Source organism: Camellia sinensis, chromosome 2 (genome assembly GCF_055761805.1).
Source record: "Camellia sinensis isolate YWXY chromosome 2, ASM5576180v1, whole genome shotgun sequence".
In the NCBI taxonomy this organism is placed as follows: Eukaryota; Viridiplantae; Streptophyta; class Magnoliopsida; order Ericales; family Theaceae; genus Camellia; species Camellia sinensis.
In genome coordinates this window covers 183,175,706-183,200,405 of record NC_138962.1, presented here as the reverse complement: position 1 = coordinate 183,200,405, position 24,700 = coordinate 183,175,706, and positions in this window count along the sequence as shown.

Here is a 24,700-nt window from a genome sequence, read left to right as displayed (position 1 = left end):
CATGCACAATGCAAGTAAGGTGCACAAAATAATGCGATGAAATAATAGTATAGTACATACAAAAGGGCGACATACTCCAACCATGTTGGAATCACGAGAGGAGGAAAAACAACCAATCAGGCACGTACACAACGCAACCTGAGACAAATTCCAAACACGCTGAAATTGTGTGAGGAAAAGGGACACTCAAACCACGCTAAAATCGTGAGAAGAGGTCCAAAACAACCCGCCCAGGCATGTTCACAACACAACCTGAGATAAAATCCAAACACGCTAAAAATCGTGTAAGGAAAGGAACACTCAAACCACGCTGAAATCGTGAGAGGCGGTGCAAAACAACCCGTCCAGGCGTGTTCACAACACAAACTAAGATAAATTCCAAACACGCTGAAATCGTGTATGGAAAAGGGACACTCAAACCACGCTGAAATCATGAGAGGAGGTCCAAAACAACCCGTCCAGGCGTGTTCACAACACAATCTGAGATAAAATCCAAACACACTGAAAATCGTGTAAGGAAAGGGACACTCAAAGCACACTGAAATCGTGAGAGGAGGTCCAAAACAACCCGCCCAAGCGTGTTCATAACATAAACTGAGATAAATTCCAAACACGCTGAAATCATGTAAGGAAAAGGGACACTCAAACCACGCTGAAATCGTGAGAGGAGGTCCAAAAACAAACTGCCCAAGCGCGTACACGACGCAACCTGAGATAAATTCCAAACACGCTGAAATCATGTAAGGAAAGGGACAGAGGGAGAAACATAGGGAAATATCCCGGTGTTTCAGAATGGCTCAGGCATTGGAATGTATTCCAAATGCTCTAAACCGAAAATGGAGAAACACAGGGACGTATCCCGGTGTTTTGGAAAGAAGGAGAAGTATAGGGACATATCCCCATTTTTCAGAATAGCACGAGCATTGGAACGTATTCCAAATGCTCTAAACTAAAGAGGGAGAAACATAGGGATGTATCCCGTGTTTCATAATGGTACGAGCATTGGAACGTATTCCAAATGCTCTAAACCAAAGAGGGAAAAACATAGGGACGTATCCCCGTGTTCCAGAATAAGAGAAACATAGGGACATATCCCCGTGTTTCGGAAAGAGAGAAACATAGGGACATATCCCTGTGTTTCAGAAAGAGAGGAACATAGGGATATATCCCCGTGTTTCAGAATGGTACGAGCATTGGAACGTATTCCAAATGCTCTAAACCAAAGAGGGAGAAACATAGGAACGTATCCCCGTGTTTCAGAATAAGAGAATCATAGTGACATATCCCCATGTTTCAGAATGGTACGAGCATCGGAACGTATTCCAAATGCTCTAAACCAAAGAGGGAGAGACATAAGGACGTATCTCCGTGTTTCATAATGGTACGAGCATTGGAACGTATTCCAAATGCTCTAAACCAAAGAGGGAGAAACATAGGGACGTATCCCCGTGTTTCAGAATAAAAGAAACATACGGACATATCCCCGTATTTTAGAATGGTACGAGCATTGGAACGTATTCCAAATGCTCTAAACCAAAGAGGGAGAAACATAGGGACATATCCCCGCGTTCTAGAATAAGAGAAACATAGGGACGTATCCCCGTGTTCCAGAATGGTACGAGCATTGGAACGTATTCCAAATGCTCTAAACCAAAGAAGGAGAAACATAGGGACATGTCCCGGTGTTTCAGAATAAAATGGAGCGTGCATAACAATGCAATAAGAAGAAAGGCACACCTCTCAGCGTATCACACGCCAGAGAGGAAAGGAAAATCTCTCTGCATATCACACGCGAGAGAGAAAAGGGAAAAACCTCTCAGCGTAGCACACGCGAGAGAGAAAAGGGAAAACCTCTCAGCGTAGCACACGCGAGAGAGGAAAAAAAAAAATCTCTCGGCGTATCACACGCGAGAGAGAATAGGGGAAAACCTCTTAGCGTAGCACACGCGAGAGAGGAAAGGGAAAACCTCTCAGTGTAGCACACGCGAGAGAGGAAATAGAAAATCTCTCAGCGTAGCACACGCGAGAGGGGAAAGGGAAATTCTCTCAGCGTAGCACACGCGAGAGAGAAGAAAGAGAAAACCTCTCGGCGTAGCACACGCGAGAGAGGAAAGGGAAAACCTCTCAGCGTATCACACGCGAGAGAGGAAAGGAAAAAAATCCTCTCAGCGTATCACACACGAGAGAGGAAAGGGAAAACCTCTCAGCATATCACACGCGAGAGAGGAATGGAAAAATCTCGCAGCATATCACACGCGAGAGAGGGAAGGTAAAACCTCTCAACGTATCACACGCGAGAGAGGAAAGGAAAAACCTCTCAGCGTATCACACGCGAAAGAGAAAAGGTAAAACCTCTCAGCGTATCACATGCAAGAGAGGAAAGGGAATACCTCTCAGCATATCACACGCCAGAGAGGAAAGGGAAAACCAAACGCGTGCCAAACGCGAGAGGAAAAAAGGCATCAGTCAAACTGAACTGGAACTTCTCTGAATGAACAATACATATAATACCATGCAAGAATGAGAAAGAAACTCGATAGGTACAATACAATACAATGCATGATGTTTAAGGAATGCAATGAATTGACAAAGTGGCGCTTTGGAAAGCACCTCATGAGGTGAGTGGCGGTGAACCGCTCTGCTCCGACGGGGATCTCCCCCCCTTTGTGTTCTTCGAACTCTTATCTTTAACTCGCAGTACAATGGTCCTGAAATGCTGACAAGGAGCAACATCTGCTGGGGAAACCACGGATGCCACTTTTTTCTTCTGGATCATGCTCACAACTTTCCCTATTCTTCAACGGGGTGACAGACTAGGTTGGTTCAGTAGTTAGAATTGAGATGCATACCCGCTACCACAACCTATGGGGCTTCCATACAGATTTCAAACTGGAGATACACCCCTGGGTATTTAAACACGACTTTAGTCTCGGAAATTCCAAACCTTTGTGTTCAAGGTAACAACCATTCAAAACTGTAGATTCTGGGTTCTGGGTTCGATCCGCAGCAGAGTCGCCAAAAACTGTAGACGCACTCCAAGAACTCCCTAATATCCGCGCTGCGAGGGCACAAATTCTGTTTGCTCTGTAGCTACTACAAGTTCAGACTCAATGTCACGATTCTGAATCTAATCTTACAATGTGCGATGTAAGACTGATAAATCACCAAAAAGTCCAAATCTGGCAAATCGTTTTGGAAAACTGATTTTTAGAAAGAATTTGCCAAACATGGACTGCTTTTCCAGATACAGAGTCGCCACCTAAATATTTTATTTTGAGGGATTTAGGAAACCCTGACTCGTGCCTAAGGCCACGTGTCCGTCATCACCAAAGTTGCCTCGGCTCGGGAACTTGGGTACGAGAGAGGAAGGTCATGCAATGAGCACCCCCATTCGCCCGATCAAAGATCGGCCTGTACTAAGCATGATATTTTGCTTTTTGAAAACACATGTGCTCTTATTCCGGTTAATTAGCTAATCTTACTACGTGATGCGAACAACAAACAAGTATAGACTAGATTGCCTAATTTGGAACAAAACATTGCATGTTCGTTTGTGAAAACGGTTTGAAGTTTGCTACTCGCAAGTAGGCTAAAATGATGATTTTGATGAATTGTTCCAATTCAAGTAATCCGACCTTCACCCACAGGCATTCAGGCAGTTATATCACATAAGCAGTTAGCCTTATGGTAAGCATGCTTTCATGGCAATCAATAACACACATGTAGTGTGCTAAAGCATAAACACTCACGGTGTACTCCGAGCCAAAACAAAGAACTAGCTAGAAATCATACATGATCCTAATTCATGTTAAGATGGTTAATGCGACACATGCGAAAATGCAACTAAGATAGGCTCGGCTATTCTAAAATGTCATGTGAAGTGCAACTCGGTATATGTATTCAAATTGGAATTGAAATACAATGCAGTTAGTATGATGCGCCGAGCCCGGTGCATGCAAGACAGATGAATGGATGCACACATGCAAGCATAAGGTATGCTAAATGAAATATACCCTAAAACTAACCATCGTAAGCGGTTAAGTAAAAGGGAGAAAGAAATGGGAGTAGGAAGACATGCATCACACACACGCATGCTTATTACAACAATGTGCCCTCTCAATGGAGGGACCGAATAAAAAAAAGCTAACTAGCTAATCTAAGCTAATTAAACTAATTATTACACAACAAATTAATTAACTAATCCTGGTTAACCAATTATTACAAAACAAATTGAAATAGCTAACGCATTAACTATTAAAGGTACAAAACGAATGCTTAATCTAGCTAAGTGAAGAAGCTAAATAAAGCAGTAAACAGAGGTGCCCAAAAAGGGAAGAAAGTATGCATGTCCGATCGCATCGCTCGGAAATCCGTCGCGATGCCCTAATTTGCCTCTGTTTGCAATTGTTTCAGAACACTGCACAAAGCTCCAGAAAGCTGAAACTCCATCATGGGAACCTGTGGGAGGGCTGCCGACCATTTGTTGAGAAAGGAGGCCACCTGCCGACCAATTTCTGTGCTGAAAACCAGAAAAAGTGGTCGGCCAGCTAGTAATACTGGTCGGCCGACCAGTTGTTGTTGCTAAATTCTAATTTGCTGCAACAGAGAGCAAGAAAGGGCATGGCAATGTATTTAAAAGATATGTGTGCACAACCACCCTCCCTATCATTTCACAAGCTCAAGGGAGTGTGGTTCTCGACTCTCAGGCCACCAATCGCGCATTTCAATGCATGATGGCCAAGAGACGAAGTTGCACAATTCAATATGAAAATGAATGCACAAGTTAACACATAAGGCCCAGAACTCTATCATGTAGCATCAAGAGCGTCGGCGACCGGGATTTAAGGCACGTTTCATCACTTCAAGTATGAAACGTCCATCGTTTCTCGTGTTTAGACTAACACCTATTCCAAACACAATGCAACACATAACATGGCATGCACAACGCGACTTAGGCATGCAAACATGCAACTACATGGCATACTCAATGCAATGTGATATGATTAACTTAACAAAGCTAATGATATGCGAACAATGCTAACACATGCATGCATAATGCAATGAAACATAAGCATACGCAATGCGATGAACTACATGGGCTACTCATACGCACAATGCAATGAAACATAAGCATACGCAATGCAATGAACTACATGGCATACTCAATGCACTAACAACATAGCATACACAATGCAAGGAATAACATGACATACACATTGCTAAATGCTAAGAACTAGATGGCATACTCAATGCAAGGGAATCATAAGGTTCTTAACACAATGTAATGCATGCATGCACGATGCAATGCAACAAGGGCAACAACATGCAATACACCAAGCATGCAACAACATGAAAACCACATACTCAATGGACTTAAACCAAAATGGATAGACCTCAGTCATGCCAAGATAGTGGCCATAGCACCAAAACAAAGGCACCAAAAGGCAAGGTATGCATACACAATGCATTGGCCAACTAAGTAGGCTTAAGAGCACAACCCTCAAGAAGGCTCAATGAGTGATAAAAGTGGAAGTGTAACAACACTAAGTGCACTGAAATAAGGCAAGAAATGATGCCAAATCATTTAATTAACACAAGTATGGCATGCAATGGTCTTTAAGCATTAAAGCTAATAAAGAGGACTACTAAGGAGGCATGCAATACATGGAAAATATGCATGAACTAAGCATGGACAGAGCTCAAGTAGGTCAAAACAAAGACCTAAACATGCTGAGATGAGGGCTCAAAGACCTAGGTATGCAAGCATACAAGCTAAGCCATAAACTAGGCAACAATGCACAACACTCAAAGACACTTAAAGAGTAAATGAAGTGGGAACATGGTAGTCCTAGATGCTTTGAAATGTCATGTTAGATGATGCCAAATCATGTACACAACACAAATGAAGCATGCAATGGTGCTCAAAGCTTGAAGCAAGCAAGAGCACTTGTACTACAAGTATGCAAAACATGAAGCATGTGATCAAGGCAACCCAAAATAGTCTGAGAACATGTTAAAATAAGTCTAAAACATGCATGGAAGGAAGCCAAAATAAGCTAGCATGGAGGGCATAAGGCATGATGCATACAAGGCAAATAAGGTGGATTACACTACACCTATTAAGGCCAAGGATGGAATGACTTAAGCAATAAAAATCAAAGTTATATCATGGCATAATAACCCCAAATAAGCACTGAAATGAGGCTCACATGCTAAGGCATGAAGGCATACACAATGGTTCATATACAGGCATAAAGGGGCCAACCCTCCAACGCATTGAATGAGTGATAAATACAAGTGCATGAGCATGAAACATGGACTGAAATCACATAATAAATGATGCCAAATCATTCAAATAGTCCAAGTAAAGCATGCTAGCGGACTTGACACACAAAGCTAACAAGCTAGATTGAACTATGGCTATACAAAGCAAGTCATGCATGGCCAAAACAACCAAAATTAGAGCTAGAGCATGCTAAAACATGGACAAAAGCTTCTTGAAGTTAAGCCAAAAGCATGCTAAAATGACATGTTAAAGCATGATGCATGTTAGGCTATTTCAGGAAAATGCACTACAAGTGCATGGAGCATGCAAGGGCCAACCAAACCAAACCAAACCAAAATAGAGTCATGACATGGCAAAACATCACCAAAAACATGCTGAAATGGACTCAACATAAGCTAGAATGACATGCTACTTCATGAAGCATACAAAGCTAGTGTGTGTGATTTACACTACAAGTGTATAAACCATGCATGGAGTGACCAATTCAATTAAAAATAGTGGGAAGCCTCAACAAAATAACCACAAATACAAGCTAAGGTATGGTCAGCATAACCCCAACAAAAATGCTCACACATAAGGCATATGAAGACAAGTATTGAAAATACAAGGAGAGGGGATGACCCTCTCCTATTTAGGACTCTAAAACCACCTTTCCACCACTGAAAATGCTCTGGATTTCAGTGGTAGAAATTTCATGCAAAGCCTATAACAAGAGCCTAAAGGGATAGCTCAAAACAAGGCCTAACAAGACCTAAGAGGGAGTAGATCACCCCCAACAAAAAAGTGACCTTAAACAAACTTTTTAAGCATGCAAAAATAAAAAAAATTTCTAGTTAAGAGCTAAGCTTAAAACAGTATGAAAATAAGGCTAAAAGCTTAAGCAAGAATGGGGGATTTAAGGGTTAAAGACTCACCCTTGAAGACTACCTTTACTACTGTAACTCCAGCACACTTTTTGAACCAAAACCAGTCCAAGAACCTCAAAAAAAACCTCAAGAAGCCTCGGCCACACAAGCAAGGTGTTTGAGTGTGTTTGTGTACAAAAGTGAGACAAAATAACAGTTTAAGGCACAAAATAGGAACAAACAAGGAAGAATAGATACAAGTGTATATCTATCTCTCAAGCCTCAAATTTCTAAACCTAGAGGAGGGAGGGGGAGCCTCCCTCTTATAGAAACAAAAGGCAAAGCTTCTCCAAGAAGCTAAGGCTCAAACCAATCCCTTCATACACGTGTATGAAGGATGGCTCTGGTGCCCTCCAGCTACAGCTGGAGGAAAATATCTCCAAAAAGGTGCCAAAAAGCAGCTAACCACTTAAAGTGGTCGGCCAGCTACAAAAAGTGGTCAGCCGACCACTTTAAGTGGTCTCTCAAAAATGAAACTGGTCGGCCAAGGTGGGAAAGAGTCCAGAGGATGAAAACAAGCAATTGGTGTGGTGGTCGACCACTTTTGATGGTCCAAACACCAGGGAGACCAGTTGTCAGACCAGAAAACTGGCTGGCAGGAGAAAAAGTGGTCTCCAAGGGGAAATACTGGTCTCCAGCCCTTGTACCACCTTCCAAACAAGAAAAATAAGGTTTGTACCAAAAAGAAACGAAAACCGATGCAAGACAAAAGTTCGGGAGGCAAAGCACGCAGCCGGGAGCCTCAAAAACTAGCTGACAAGCACCAAAAGTGGTATACGACCACAAAGGTGGTCTCCCAGACCACAGTGTTCCTCTAGGCAGAGGCAACAAGGTGTGGTTCAAAAGCCATGCCAAACGGAGAATGTTAAGCGGTCTCGAGACAAGGCGCGTGGCCGAAGGCTCCAAAAATCAGAAACTAGTCTCCAAACGGGAAAAGTGGCCTACGACCACAAAAAGTGGTCTACAACCACAAAGAGATGGTCTACCAGACCACTCCATCCCTCCGGGAAGAGAAAACAAGATTCGGTCCACAAACAGAGCCAAAGCACAAAGAGTTCAGATGCCCGGGGGCAAGGCTCTCAGCCAAAACTCCGGAAACTCAAAACGAGCAAAACATGCGCAATCACCGAGCGCTCAATCGATGACGTCTGAGTCGTAAGGTCGGTCAAAAATGGGGTGTCTACAGTTGCCCCTCTTTGACAGAACTCGGAAGTCATAAGTGACGGTAGTGAATGTCAAAGCCCAGAGACGTCCCATTTTTGACAAGGCCGAAGACTTAGACAAACAGGTAACAAAGAGATGCGCCCGCAGGCAGGGACAAAATGCAAATGACATGCAAGATGCTGAATATAACTTATGATCATGCAAAGAAAGCTGTAATGAAGCAAATATACACAATAAATGCAATAGTTTAAGCAAGCGAATACAAATCAAACTACATTACATGCAGAAATGATGTAAGAGAATTATTCAATTCTTGCTACGTCTCACATGGAGAATACAATACCGTCTGGTTCGTCTGGTCGCGCCAGCTTCAAATGAACCATACATACAATATCGTGCCTGCAAAAGAAAGAAACTCAACAGGTACAATATCGTTAGAAACATGCATAGCAATGCAACTGAAAAGTGCGTGACAATGCAAGCGGAGGGGTGCATGACAATACAACCTATATGTGACGCATAACAATGCGAAAGGGATGCATAACAATGCAACCTAAGTGTGACGCATAACAATGCAAAAAGGGATGCAAGATAGCGTGATAAAATGCATGCACAATGTAAGTAGGGTGCACAAAATAGTACGATGCGCAAAACAACGCGATACGCTAAACAGCGCGAGTGCACAAGAAAGTGCGAATGCACAAGACGGTGCGATGCGCTAAACAGCGCGAGTGCACAAGAAAGTGCGAATGCACAAGATAGTGCGATGCGCTAAACAGCGCGATGAAATGCATGCACAATACAAGTAAAGTGCACAAAACAGCGCGAATGCACAAAAAAGTGCGAATGCACAAGACAGTGCGATGCGCTAAACAGCGCGAGTGCACAAGAAAGTGCGAATGCACAAGACAGTGCGATGCGCTAAACAGCGCGAGTGCACAAGAAAGTGCAAATGCACAAGACAGTGCGATGCGCTAAACAGCGCGATGAAATGCATGCACAATACAAGTAAAGTGCTCAAAACAGTGCGACTGCACAAGACAGCGTAATGCGCTAAACAACGCGAGTGCACAAAAAAGTGCATATGCACAAGACAATGCGATGCGCTAAACAGCGCGAGTGCACAAGAAAGTGCGAATGCACAAGATAGTGCGATGCGCTAAACAACGTGAGTGCACAAGAAACTGTGAATGCACAAGATATCGCGATGCGCTACACATCGTGATGAAATACATGCACAATGCAAGTAAGGTGCAGAAAATAGTGCGATGAAATAATAGTATAGTACATACAAAAGGGCGACATACTCCAACCATGCTGGAATCATGAGAGGAGGAAAAACAACCAATCAGGCGCGTACACAACGCAACCTGAGACAAATTCCAAACATGCTGAAATTAGGTGAGGAAAAGAGACACTCAAACCACGCTGAAATTATGAGAAGAGGTCCAAAACAACCCGTCCAGGCGTGTTCACAACACGAACTGAGATAAAATCCAAATACGCTAAAAATCGTGTAAGGAAAGGAACACTCAAACCACGCTGAAATCGTGAGAGGAGATCCAAAACAACCTGCCCAAGCGTGTTCATAACACAAATTAAGATAAATTCCAAACACGCTGAAATTGTGTAAGGAAAAGAGACACTCAAACCACGCTGAAATCGTGAGAGGAGCTCCAAAACAACCCGCCCAGGCGTGTTCACAACACAACCTGAGATAAAATCCAAACCCGCTGAAAATCGTGTAAGGAAAGGAACGCTCAAACCATGCTGAAATCGTGAGAGGAGGTCCAAAACAACCCGCCCAGGCGTGTTCAGAACACAAACTGAGATAAATTCCAAACACGCTGAAATCGTGTAAGGAAAAGGGACACTCAAACCACGCTGAAATCGTGAGAGGAGGTCCAAAAACAAACCGCCCAAGCGCGTACACGACGCAACCTGAGATAAATTCCAAACATGCTGAAATCGTGTAACGAAAGGGACAGAGGGAGAAACATAGGGACATATCCCGGTGTTTCAGAATGGCTCAAGCATTGGAACGTATTCCAAATGCTCTAAACCGAAAAAGGAGAAACACAGGGACATATCCTGGTGTTTCGGAAAGAAGAAGAAGCATAGGGGCGTATCCCCATTTTTCAGAATGGCACGGGCATTGGAACGTATTCCAAATGCTCTAAACTAGAGAGGGAGAAACATAGGGACGTATCCTGTGTTACAGAATGGTACGAGCATTGAAACGTATTCCAAATGCTCTAAACCAAAGTTGAAGAAACATAGGGATGTATCCCCGTGTTTCAGAATAAGAGAAGCATATGGACATATCCCCGTATTTTAGAACGGTACGAGCATTGGAACGTATTCCAAATGCTCTAAACCAAAGAGGGAGAAACATAGGGACGTATCCCCGCATTCCAGAATAAGAGAAACATAGGGACGTATCCCCGTGTTCCAGAATAGTACGAGCATTGGAACGTATTCCAAATGCTCTAAACCAAAGAGGGAGAAACATAGGGACGTATCCCCATGTTCCAGAATAAGAGAAACATAGGGACATATCCCATGTTTCGGAATGGTACGAGCATTGGAACGTATTCCAAATGCTCTAAACCAAAGAGGGAGAAACATAGGGTCGTATCCCCGTGTTCCAAAATAAGAGAAACATAGGGACATATCCCCGTGTTTCGGAAAGAGAGAAACATAGGGACATATCCCTGTGTTTCAGAAAGAGAGGAACATAGGGACATATCCCCGTGTTTCCGAATGGTACGAGCATTGGAACGTATTCCAAATGCTTTAAACCAAAGAGAGAGAAACATAGGCACGTATCCCCGTGTTCCAGAATAAGAGAATCATAGGGATATATCCCCATGTTTCAGAATGGTACGAGCATTGGAACGTATGCCAAATGCTCTAAACCAAAGAGGGAGAAACATAGGGATGTATCCCCGTGTTTCAGAATGGTACGAGCATTGGAACGTATTCCAAATGCTCTAAACCAAAGAGGGAGAAACATAGTGACGTATCCCCGTGTTTCAGAATGGTACGAGCATTGAAACATATTCCAAATGCTCCAAACCAAAGAAGGAGAAACATAGGGACATGTCCCAGTGTTTCGGAATAAGAAGGAAAATATGGGGACATGTCCCGGTGTTTCAAAATAAGAGGGAGCGTGCATAACAATGCAACAAGAAGAAAGGCACACCTCCCAGCGCATCACATGCGAGAGAGGAAAAGGAAAATCTCTCTGCATATCACACACGAGAGAGAAAAGGGAAAAACCTCTCAGCGTAGCACATGCGAGAGAGGAAAGGGAAAACCTCTCAGCGTAGCACATGCAAGAGAGGAAAAAGAAAATCTCTCAGCGTATCACACATGAGAGAGAAAAGGGGAAAACCTCTCAGCGTAGCACACGCGAGAGAGAAAAGGGAAAAACCTCTCAACGTAGCACACACAAGAGAGGAAAGGGAAAACCTCTCAGCGTAGCACACGCGAGAGAGGAAAAAGAAAATCTCTCAGCGTAGCACACGCGAGAGGGGAAATGGAAAATCTCTCAGCGTAGCACACGCGAGAGAGAAGAAAGGGAAAACCTCTCAACGTATCACACGCGAGAGAGGAAAGGAAAAACCTCTCAGCGTATCACACGCTAGAGAGGAAAGGGAAAACCAAACGCGTGCCAAACGCGAGAGGGAAAAAGGCATCAATCAAACTGAACTGGAACTTCTCTAAATGAACGGTACATATAATACCATGCATGAATGAGAAAGAAACTCGATAGGTACAATGCATAATGTTTAAGGAATGCAATGAACAGACAAAGTGGCACTTTAGAAAGCACCTCATGAGGTGAGTGGCAGTGAATCGCTCTGCTCCGATGGGGATCTCCCCCCCTTTGCGTTCTTCGAACTCTTATCTTCAACTCGCAGTACAATGGTCCTGAAATGCTGACAAAGAGCAACATCTGCTGGGGAAACCACGGATGCCATTTTTTTTTTGCGGATCATGCTCACAACTTTTCCTATTCTTCAACGGGGTGACAGACTAGGTTGGTTCAGTAGTCAGAATTGAGATGCATACCCGCTACCACAACCTATGGGGCTTCCATACAGATTTCAAGCCGGAGATACACCCTTAGGTATTTAAACCAGACTTTAGTCTCAGAAATTCCAAACCTTTGTGTTCAAGGCAACAACCATTCAAAACTGTAGATTCTGGGTTCGATCCGCAGCAGAGTCGCCAGAAACTATAGATGCGCTCCGAGAACTCCCCGATATCCGCGCTGCGAGGGCGCAAATTCTGTTTACTCTCTAGCTACTACAAGTTCAGACTCAATGTCACGGTTCTGAATCTAATCTTACAATGTGTGATGTAAGACCGATAGATCACCAAAGAGTTCAAATCCGGCAAATCGTTTTAGAAAACAGATTTTTAGAAAGAAGTGCCAAACATGGATTGTTTTTTTCCAGATACAGAGTCGCCACCTAAATATTTTATTTTGGGGGATTTAGGAAACCCTGACTCGTGTCTAAGGCCATGTGTCCGTCATCACCAAAGTTGCCTCAGCTCGGGAACTTGGGTACGAGAGGGGAAGGTCATGCAATGAGCACCCCCGCTCGCCCGATCAAAGATCGGCCTGTACTAAGCATGATATTTTGTTTTTTGAAAACACATGTGCTCTTATTCTGGTTAATTAGCTAATCTTACTACGTGATGCGCACAACAAACAAATATAGACTAGATCGCCTAATTTCAAACATAACATTGCATGTTCGTTTGTGAAAACGGTTTGAAATTTGCTACTCGCAAGTAGGCTAAAATGATAATTTTGATGAATTGTTCCAATTCAAGTAATCCGACCTTCACCCACAAGCATTCAGGCAGTTATATCACATAAGCAGTTAGCCTCATGGTAAGCATGCTTTCATGGCAATCAATAACACACATGCAGTGTGCTAAAGCGTAAACACTCACGGTGTACTCCAAGCCAAAACAAAGAATTAGCTAGAAATCATGCATGATCCTAGTTCATGTTAAGATGGCTAATACGACACATGCGAAAATGCAACTAAGATAGGCTCGGCTATTCTAGAATGTCATGTGAAGTGCAACTCGGTACATGTATTCAAATTGGAATTGAAATACAATGCAGTTACTATGATGCATCGAGCCCGGTGCATGCAAAACAGATGAATGGATGCACACATGCAAGCATAAGGTATGCTAAATGAAATATGCCCTAAAACTAACCATCGTAAGCAGTTAAGTAAAAGGGAGAAAGAAATGGGGGTTGAAAGACATGCATCACACACACGCACGCTTATTACAACAATGCGCCCTCTCGATGGAGGGACCGAATAAAAAAAAAAGCTAACTAGCTAATCTAAGCTAATTAAATTAATTATTACACAATAAATTAATTAACTAATCCTAGTTAATCAATTATTACAAAACAAATTGAAATAGCTAACGCATTAACTATTAAAGGTACAAAACGAATGCTTAATCTAGCTAAGTAAAGAAGCTAAATAAAGCAGTAAACAGAGGTGCCCTAAAAGGGAAGAAAGTATGCATGTCCGGTCGCATCGCTCGGAAATCCGTCGCGGTGCCCCAATTTGCCTCTGTTTACAATTGTTTCCAGAACACTGCACAAAGCTCCAGAAAGCTGAAACTCCATCATGGGAACCTGTGGGAGGGCTACTGGCCAATTGTTGAGGAAAGAGGCCACCTGCCGACCACTTTCTGTGCTGAAAACCAGAAAAAGTGGTCGGCCAACTAGTAATACTGGTCGGCCGACCAGTTGTTGCTGCTGAATTCCAATTTGCTGCAACAGAGAGCAAGAAAGGGCATGGCAATGTATTTACAAGATATGTGCGCACAACCACCCTCCCTATCATTTCACAATCTCAATGGAGTGTGGTTCTCAACCCTCGGGCCACCAATCGCGCATTTCAATGCATGATGGCCGAGAGGCGAAGCTACACAATTCAATATGAAAATGAATGCACAAGTAAACACATAAGGCCTAGAACTCTATCATGTAGGATCAAGAGCATCGGCGACCGAGATTTAAGGCACGTTTCATCACTTCAAGTATGAAACGTCCCTCGTTTCTCGTGTTTGGACTAACACATATTCCAAACACAATGCAACACATAACATGGTATGCACAATGCGACTTAGGCATCCAAACATGCAACTACACGGCATACTCAATGCAATGTGATATGATTAACTTAACAAAGCTAATGATATGCGAACAATGCTAACACATGCATACACAATGTAATGAAACATAAGCATACACAATGCGATGAACTACATGGCCTACTCAATGCATGCACAATGCAATGAAACATAAGCATACGCAATGCAATGAACTACATGGCATACTCAATGCACTAACAACATAGCATACACAATGCAAGGAATAACATGACATACACATTGCTAAATGCTAAGAACTAGATGGCATACTCAATGCAAGGGAATCATAAGGTTCTTAACACAATGTAATGCATGCATGCACGATGCAATGCAACAAGGGCAACAACATGCAATACACCAAGCATGCAACAACATGCAAACCACATACTCAATGGACTTAAACCAAAATGGATAAGCCTCAGTCATGCCAAGATAGTGGCCATAGCACCAAAACAAAGGCACCAAAAGACAAGGTATGCATGCACAATGCATTGGCCAACCAAGTAGGCTTAAGAGCACAACCCGCAAGAAAGCTCAAGGAGTGATAAAAGTGGAAGTGTAACAACACTAAGTGCACTGAAATAATGCAAGAAATGATGCCAAATCCTTTAATTAAAACATGGCATGCAATGGTCTTTAAGCATTAAAGCTAATAAATAGGACTACTAAGGAGGCATGCAATACATGGAAAATATGCATGAACTAAGCATGGACAGAGCTCAAGTAGGTCAAAACAAAGACCTAAACATGCTGAGATGAGGGCTCAAAGACCTAGGCATGCAAGCATACAAGCTAAGCCATAAACTAGGCAACAATGCACAACACTCAAAGACACTTAAAGAGTAAATGAAGTGGGAACATGGTAGTCCTAGATACTCTGAAATGTCATGTTAGATGATGTCAAATCATGTATACAACACAAATGAAGCATGCAATGGTGCTCGAAGCATGAAGCAAGCAAGAGCACTTGTACTACAAGTATGCAAAACATGAAGCATGTGATCAAGGCAACCCAAAACAGTCCTAGAACATGTTAAAGTAAGTCTAAAACATGCGTGGAAGGAAGCCAAAATAAGCTAGCATAGAGGGCATAAGGCATGATGCATACAAGGCAAATAAGGTGGATTACACTACACCTATTAAGACCAAGGATGGAATGACTTAAGCAATAAAAATCAGAGTTATATCATGGCATAATAACCCCAAATAAGCACTGAAATGAGGCTCGCATGCTAAGGCATGAAGGCATACACAATGGTTCATGTACAGGCATAAAGGGGCCAACCCTCCAACGCATTGAATGAGTGATAAATGCAAGTGCATGAGCATGAAACATGGACTGAAATCACATAATAAATGATGCCAAATCATTCAAATAGTCCAAGTAAAGCATGCTAGCGGACTTGGCACACAAAGCTAACAAGCTAGATTGAACTATGGCTATACAAAGCAAGTCATGCATGGCCAAAACAACCAAAATTAGAGCTAGAGCATGCTAAAACATGGACAAAAGCTTCTTGAAGTTAAGCCAAAAGGATGCTAGAATGACATGTTAAAGCATGATGCATGTTAGGCTATTTCATGGAAATGCACTACAAGTGCATAGAGCATGCAAGGGCCAACCAAACCAAACCAAAACAGAGTCATGACATGGCAAAACATCACCAAAAACATGCTGAAATGGATTCAACATAAGCTAGAATGACATGCTACTTCATGAAGCATACAAAGCTAGTGTGTGTGATTTACACTACAAGTGTATACACCATGCATGGAGTGACCAATTCAATCAAAAAAAGTGGTAAGCCTCAGCAAAATAACTAGAAATACAAGCTAAGATATGGTCAACATAAGCCCAACAAAAATGCTCACACATGAGGCATATGAAGACAAGTATTGAAAATACAAGGAGAGAGGATGACCTTCTCCTATTTAGGACTCTAAAGCCACCTTTCCACCACTGAAAATCCTCTAGATTTCAGTGGTAGAAAGTTCATGCAAAGGCTACAACATGAGCCTAAAGGGATAGCTCAAAACAAGGCCTAACAAGACCTAAGAGGGGGTAGATCACCCCCAACAAAAAAGTGACCTTAAACAAACTTTTTAAGCATGCAAAAATAGAACTTTTTCTAGTTAAGAGCTAAGCTTAAAACAGTATGAAAATAAGGCTAAAAGCTTAAGCAAGAATGGGGGATTTAAGGGTTAAAGACTCACCCTTGAAGACCACCTTTACTACTGCAACTCCAGCACACTTTTTGAACCAAAACCAGTCCAAGAACGTCAAAAAAAACCTCAAGAAGCCTCGGCAACACAAGCATGGTGTTTGAGTGTGTGTTTGTGTACAAAAGTGAGACAAAATAACAGTTTAAGGCACAAAATAGGAACAAACAAGGAAGAATAGATACAAGTGTATATCTATCTCTCAAGCCTCAAATTTCTGAACCTAGAGGAGGGAGAGGAAGCCTCCCTCTTATAGAAACAAAAGGCAAAGCTTCTCCAAGAAGCTAAGGCTCAAACCAATCCCTCCATACACGTGTATGAAGGATGGCTCTGGCGCCCTCCAGCTGGCTGGAGGAAAATATCTCCAAAAAGGTGCCAAAAACAGCTGACCACTTAAAGTGGTCGGCCAGCTACAAAAAGTGGTCGGCCGACCACTTTAAGTGGTCTCTCAAAAATGAAACTGGTCGGCCAGGGTGGGAAAGAGTCCAGAGGATGAAAACAAGCAATTGGTGTGGTGGCCGACCACTTTTGATGTTCCAAACACCAGGGAGACCAATTGTCAGACCAGAAAACTGGCTGGCAGGAGAAAAAGTGGTCTCCAAGGGGAAACACTGGTCTCCAGCCCTTGTACCACCTTCCAAACATGGAAAACAAGGTTTGTACCAAAAACAAACCAAAACCGATGCAAGACGAAAGTTCGGGAGGCAAAGCGCGCTGCCGGGAGCCTCGAAAACTAGCTGACAAGCACCAAAAGTGGTATACGACCACAAAGGTGGTCTCCCAAACCACAGTGTTCCTCTAGGCAGAGGCAACAAGGTGTGGTTCAAAAACCACGCCAAACGGAGAACGTTAAGCGGCCTCGAGACAAGGCGCGCGGTCGAAGGCTCCAAAAACCGGAAACTAGTCTCCAAACCGGAAAAGTGGCCTACGACCACAAAGAGATGGTCTACCAAACCACTCCATCCCTCTAGGAAGAGAAAACAAGATTCAGTACACAAACAGAGCTAAAGCACAAAGAGTTCCGTGGCCCGGAGGCAAGGCTTTCAGCCAAAACTCCGGAAACTCGAAACGAGCAAAACATGCGCAATCACCGAGTGCTCATTCGATGACATTTGAGTCGTAAGGTCGGTCAAAAATGGGGTGTCTACAGTTGTCCCTCTTCGACAGAACTCGGAAGTCATAAGTGACGGTAGTGAATGTCAAAACCCATAGACGTCCTATTTTTGACAAGGCCGAAGACTTAGACAAACAGGTAACAAAGAGATGCGCCCGCAGGCAGGGACAAAATGCAAATGACATGCAAGATGCCGAATATAACTTATGATCATGCAAAGAAAGCTGTAATGAAGCAAATATACACAATAAATGTAACAGTTTAAGCAAGCGAATACAAATCAAACTACATTACATGCAGAAAGGATGTAAGAGAATTATTCAATTCTCGCTACGTCTCACACGGAGAATACAATACCGTCTGGTTTGTCTGGTCGCGCCAGCTTCAAATGAACCGTACATACAATATCGTGCCTGCAAAAGAAAGAAACTCAACAGGTACAATATCGTTAGAAACATGCATAGCAATGCAACTAAAAAGTGCGTGACAACGCAAGCGGAGGGGTGCATGACAATGCAACCTAAGTGTGACGCATAACAACACAGAAGGGATGCATAACAATGCAACCTAAGTGTGACGCATAACAATGCGGAAAGGGATGCAAGATAGCGTGATAAAATGCATGCACAATGCAAGTAGGGTGCGCAAAACAGCGCGATACGCCAAACAGCGCGAGTGCACAAGAAAGTGCGAATGCACAAGACAGTGCGATGCGCTAAACAGCGCGAGTGCACAAGAAAGTGCTGTAACAAGTCCGCGGGGGACCTCGCTATAGTTCGGACTCGATTCGTGTTACGGTTCTAAGTCTGAACCAAAGAGTCCAAATCCGGCAAATCATTTTGAGAAAACAGATTTTTGAAAGAAGTGCCAAACATGGACTGCTTTGCCAGATACAGAGTCGCCACCTAAATATTTTGTTTTGGGAAATTTAGGAAACCCTGACTCGGTTCCAAAGGCCACGTGTCCGTCATCACCAAAGTTGCCTCGGCTCGGGAACTTGGGTACGATTGGGGAAGGTCACTTCGTGAGCACCCCCGCTCGCCCGATCAAAGATCGGCCTCTACTAATCATGATATCTATTTTTGAAAACTTTGTGTGTCCTTATTCCGGTTATTAGCCTAGGTTACTATGTGATGCACACAGCATACAAGTATAGACCAGGTCGCCTGGATTGGAACAAAACATCTCATGTTTGTTTATTTGAAAGGTGGTTTGCTACTCGCAAGTAGGCTTAAAATGCAGATTTTGCCACCCTCGGGTGGGCTTAGAAAAGATGGTTTTGCCACTATCTAGTGGGCTTAAAACAAATAGTTGATGATTTATTCCAATCCAAATAACCCAACCTTCACCCACAGGCATTCAGGCAGTTATATCACATAAGCAAATAGCCTCATGGTAAGCATGCTATCATAGCAGTCACTCACACGCATGCAAGGATGCTAAAGCATAAAACTCACCGGGTACTCCAAGCCAAAACAGAATTTACATTAGAAATCATGCATGATCCTAAGTATACAGAAATGCCTAATGCAACACATGCAAAATGCAACTATAGTAGGCTCGGCTATTCTAAGATGGCATATGAAATGCTACAACTATCATGTATTCAATTTGGAATTGAAAGTACAATGCAGTTAGTATGATGCGCCGAGCCCGGTGCATGCAATACAGATGAATGATGCAAACATGCTGTCATACTGTATGCTAATTTAAACATGCCCTAATCTAACCATCATAAACAGGTAAATAAAAGGGAGAAAGACGTGGGGTTGGAAGACATACAACACACACACGCACACTTATTACAGTTGTGCCCTCGTGCAGAGGGTCCGAATAAATAATACAGTTCCGAATAAAAGAATATTACAGTCCAAATAATATACAAATTCCTAATTAATTAACAAATCAACTAAGAAAATAAATAAAACTGGCATGCAAGCCAGGGACTGCCTTGCTTCTGATGGATGATGCATGTCCGGGTTGTCTTGCGCGGAAATCCACCGGGATGCCCCAATTAGCCTCTGTTTAGCAGTTTATTCTTGGAAAGCGCGCCGAGCCCCGGAAGACTGCTGATTCCTGATTTTGCTGCAACAGAGAGCAGGAAAGGGGCATAGCAGTGTATTTTCACAAATATATGCATGCCTCAATCCTCGTGCCACCAATCACGCATACCGAGGCATGATGGCCGAGGAGTCGAATTGCACAATTCAATATAGGATGAATGCACATGAAAACACAACAAAAACCTAACTCCATCATGGATAATCCGGAGTGTCGGTGACTGAGAAATTGAGATACATTCCGTCACACGGAGTACGAAATGTGCCTCGTTTCCCGTGCCCGGGCTAACTCCTATCCCGAACACGATGCGATATGCATGACATGCATGAAATGCAACTAAGATACAATCCTAACATACACGATGCTATGGAAATGAGATGCCTCGAAATGCGTGCACACGAGCACGCAAATCGAGAAAATGCATGAATGCGATCTAAGATACAACCTAGTATACACTATGCTGTGAAAATGAGATGTCTCGAAATGCGTGCACACGGGCACGCAAACCGAGGCAATGGCATACGCAATGCAATGGCATGGGATGGCATATAGAATGCAACATGGACTTATACTAACATAAGAGAGCCTCAGCCACACTCACATAAGAGGCCGGTGGATGAAAATGAAGTGCCTCGAAATGCGTGCACACGGGCACGCAAACCGAGGCAATGGCATACACAATGCAATATGGCTAAAATGGCATGGAAAATGCAACATGGACTTATACTAGCATGAGAGAACCTCAGCCACACTCACATAAGAAGTCGATGGATGAAAATGAAGTGCCTCGAAATGCGTGCACACGGGCACGCAAACCGAGGCAATGGCATACGCAATGCAATAGGGCTAAAATGGCATATAGAATGCAACATGGACTTATACTAACATGAGAGAGCCTCAGCCACACTCACATAAGAAGCCGATGGATGAAAATGAAGTGCCTCGAAATGCGTGCACACGGGCACGCAAACCGAGGCAATGGTATACGCAATGCAATAGCATGGAAAATGATATGCAAACATGCTAATGGAATTTCAGCACTGAAATGTGGCGGAAAACAGCCCCGAAATGAGGCGAAAGTACACCCGATGCATGGAATAGTCCCGAAACATTTTGGCACCCGAAATGGCCTATAGCTATACCAAACATGCACAATATGGACATGCAATGAATAGACAGAAGCAAGGCAGCCCCAAAATAAGAACTTTTGCAGTTTATATCAAAGCCAAACAGTGAACACAAACAGGGCAAAACTAGCATGCAAAAATGGGGATTAAAAGAGAGATAAAGAAGCAACTCACAGTTTCTGTCCCCAAACAGATTAGGGCCCTTCAACAAAGTTTAAGAGGGGCCCAAAATATGGTCTTTTTCAGTTCTGAAAATATCCCAAAAACAAACACAGGTATAGCTACACTCTTATGCAAGAAAAGGGCCAAAAGATGGCCAAAGAAGGAAGTGGTAGATGAAAAGCCCAAACAGAAAAATACTCTTCTACAATACTGATGAGGGACCAAAAATAAGGCATTTTTCAGTTGAGGGTCGGACCCAAAACAGTATGCAAATATGTCAAAAATGCTATGCAAAATGAGGTCCAAAAGAGAGATATAACATGAAGTGTATAAAATATGCCTCAAATCATGAAAGGCCCTTAATGAAACATGAAGAATGGGCCAAAATAAGACTTTTTCTAGCTCTGTAAAATGACCAAAAACAGAAGCACAAGGGGCTGCCAAGTCATGCAAAAATGGGGATTAAAAGAGAGATACAACACAAAGTATATGAAAGATGCCTCAAACCATGAAAGGCCCTTAATGAAACATGAATAATGGACCAAAAGAAGACCTTTTCTAGCTCTGTAAAATGACCAAAAACAGAAGCACAAGGGGCTGCCAAGTCATGCAAAAATGGGGACCAAAGATGGATATAATGACAAGTGGTACATGGAGGTCCCAAACGGTGATGAGCCCTTCTTCAATGTTGAAAAGGGGCTCAAAATAAGCCTACTTACAGTTTACATCATGCTCCAAAACAGATCATACACAAGCTAAAAATATCATGCAAGAAAATGGCATTCAAGAAGGATATTGAAGCAAGTGCAAGATGGGGGGCTCAAACAGGGTTGAGCCCTTAAGAAAAAGTGAAAAAGAGCTCAAAAGAAGGCCACTTTCAGTTAGGGCCGGAGCTTAAAACAGTAAGCATGTATGGCTTACAAAAGATATAAGAAATGGACCAAAAAGGGAAAAATGCAACTCACCCTTGAAGACAAGCCTTTAGCAACTCTTGGCTTGAGTTTGTAGCACCCTTAGACCTTGGAGAACACCTTCAAACTTCTGGAATGGAGGATGGAAGGGTGGGGGTTGGTGGTGTAGAAGAAATGGTGGTGTAGGACTTGGAGGTTTTCAAGGAAATGAGAGAAATGGAGGAGGATTTTTGTATACAAGCTTGAAGACCAATTTTTCTCCCCCTCAAGACCAATGCTTGCAGCTGGTTATAAGGACCAAAAAGGGAGAGACAAGGAGGGGAAAAGGTGGGGGAAAAGGAGGCAAGTCTTCCCCCACAAAATATCCCCCGGATTGAGATATTTTCTGGGGGAAACAACTATACAGCTGTAAAGTGCAAATTGAGAGGATCATGGCCGGCCAGTTTAAAAGGGAGAAAAAGGTCAACCACCAGGTAAGTGGCCGGCCGGCAAGAAAAAGTGGCCGGCCGGCTAGGTCAAAGGGAAAAAAGTGGCCGGCCACCTCCTAGGATGAAGCCCCAGAAGTTAGCTTTCCAATGGTGGAAACCTTGTATTAAAATTCCTCCTGTAGAAAAAGTTATGCCCTTTTCTGTGAAGCTGCGCAGATTCGGTCCAACCAGACTTCAACCAACCACAACTCCCCCCCCCCCGGACTTGGACTTGGGAGATTCTTAAGTGAAAAATGAAGCCCCGGAAGTAAGATTTCCAATGGTGGTGGCCTCATATCTTAATTCCTCTTGTGCAAAGAGTTACGCCCGTTTCGGTGAAGCCGCGCAGATTTTTCTCCTTCCCGGATTCATGCTGAACCACTTTTGACCAAAAAGAAGTTGGCTTTTCAGCAAAATTGCTGGCCTCCCACCCTCCTCCAAGCTTTATAACAGTGAAAATAAGGTCTCCACCAAAAATGAGCCCAAACCGATGCAAAATGAAGGTTCGGGGGCCGAAACGCGCAGCCCGAGGCCCCGAAAACTGGCTGTTAGGCACCGGGAGTGGTATTCGACCACGAAGTGGGTCTCTCAGACCTCAGTGTCCCTCAAAAGGGAGTAAACAAGATGCATGCCAAAAACCGGAGCAATAGGAGATGGTTAAGCGGTCCCGAACCGAGGCATACGGCCTGACGGCTCCGAAAATCGGGAATCGGGCTCCGAAATGGAAAAAATGGCCTATAGCCACAAAATGTAGCCCACGGCCACTGAGAGATGGTCTACGGGACCTCTCCCTCCCCTCAGGAAAATAAACAGAGAAAACTGAGCCTGGTTCGCAAACCGAGGCAAAGCACAAAAGAGTCCGGAAGTCCGGAGGCAAGGCTCACAGCCGAGACTCTAAAACTTCTAGACGAGCACGATATGCAGTATCACCAAGCGCTCAACTGGTGATGTCTGAGTCTTAAGGTCGGTCAAAAATGGGGTCTCTACACTAACGACGTTCGTCTATCATTTGTAGCAGATGGCACCCTCGATATGGAGAGGGCTGATGAAACCACGATCGTCTTCCCTCTTCTATCAATCGCAGAGGGTGGGATCCGTTTCCTCCTTCACCCACTCCTTAGGGCCGTGCTTTGCCATTGGGGGTTAATCCCTTCCCAACCCAACGTCAACTTCTCTAGAATCGTGATGGGGATTATCGCTCTAAACCGCTGCCTTGGGCTTAACCTCGGCATTCTCGCTATTCGACATTGCTACGCCTTGGCCAAGTCTTCTGGTCGGCACGGGCATTATTTTCTTAGGGCCAAAGACACCGACCATCAACTAGTGACTATGCTTTCCAACTCTGGAAAGCGAGTCGATGATGTTATGGTCGTCGTCCAAGGAAACTGGGAATTCGGCGAAGGCGAGGAGCACCTTGATCGTATTCCTAGACGGAGGGGAGAACCAGGTGGCTGAATATCTATCTTTATTTATTTGTTATATTTATAAAACTTCATTTTCGGGACCTCATGGTTTTGCTTTTGCAGGAAATGATTTGAAGAAAATCTTGACCTCGACTAACGACGCCGTCCTTTCGGAAATCAAGACTGCGCTTAAGTATTTCGGCCGACGGAGTCTTCAGAAGCAGGGGAGGGCGGCCCACGTTCTGCTCCGCTACGAGCCGACTTATACGACCTTTTCAGTGGCGGAAAATATACCAATTCCGAAGGGTAAGGAGTTTCTTACTGCCCTTATCTTGACTGATTTCATAAATTTGAGACAAGTCGATTGCGAGGGATCAGATTCGGAGCGACCGAAAGTAGCTGAGGCCGACGAATCAGAAGAATCCGAAACTAAGGTTAACGAGGCTTTGAAATTAGCATTTGAAGAAGCCGGCCTCATTTCGGCTGATCCTCCGTCCACTTCGGGTCGAGAGGACCGTTCACTTGACGATATTTTTCACGGTCCGGAGGATCTTTCCGGCGCGTACCCAGAAGATATGGCTAAGTTGAGCCTCACTAAACTTGCCAAGAAGGCGAACGCAGAAAGAATAGCCGCGGGGCGAAGGGCGGAGGAGATTCGGGTTGCCGAATCTCAGTC